Genomic DNA, 896 nt, shown 5'->3' with positions numbered 1-896 from the left:
AAAGGATAAAATTGGAATTTAAATTTCATTCTATGTGCATTTTTGTCTATTAATTTTGTGATTGTATGTTTATGTGTCAAATTGTTATTTTAATTAATTATTGTATTTAAATGGCTTGTTGTCTTTAATTGTATTTTTATTTTTTCTGTAATTATTAATTATTTTTCTAGCATGGACGTAACTGTTTTAATAAATTAAGTGTGTGATTATCATCTAGGGTTTTGTTTTAATTCGTTTGAGATTTATGTTGGGCCGACTAGGGTTGAGTTAGGATTTCTGGTTCTCCTTATAATTGAAATTAGGTTTTGAGTTAAGTGTATAAATATATATCATACGTCTCCCTAGGGTTTGATAACCCTATTCACGGCACAGGGAAAATACAGAGAATTGTGAAAATACAGAGAGTTTTGTGAGAAACTGAGAGGCACAGTTGGGAGTTTTTGGCCAAAGATTGTAGGCTGGACCAAGGAGGAAGGTTGAGGGTTGTTCGTAGGTTAAACCAAGAGGGGCAGAGGAGGTTCAATGGAAACAAAGGTCGACGGAAAAACCTAGGAGGAAAACAGTGAAAGGTTTTAGACTGAAACCTTAAAAGGCAAGTTATTTTCTTTTTCCTTCCCTTTGGCTCATGTTCTGTGCACTTAGATAGCCTCTAGGGCTTTAATTAATCTGTAATCAGGATTTACGTGTTTAGTATATGCTATATTGATGATCTGTTTGTATTAAAATCAAATCTGCTTACAATTTGTGCATGTCCGGTTTTGTTCCTTAAAGCATGTTAAGTTCTACTGTGATTTTTGTTATTGTACTTGCTTCCATCTTCTATAAATGAACCATGGGGATGTTAATGGGATGATATAAGATCCTAGGTTCAATATTGATGAGGAACAGAGGGGTTG

This window comes from Cornus florida, unplaced genomic scaffold, assembly GCF_030987335.1.
Source record: "Cornus florida cultivar Cherokee Brave unplaced genomic scaffold, ASM3098733v1 CherokeeBrave_3.0.0_Hap2_Chr04, whole genome shotgun sequence".
NCBI classification, from domain to species: Eukaryota; Viridiplantae; Streptophyta; class Magnoliopsida; order Cornales; family Cornaceae; genus Cornus; species Cornus florida.
The sequence above is the reverse complement of the archived record's forward strand: the minus strand, read 5'-3'. Positions refer to the sequence as shown.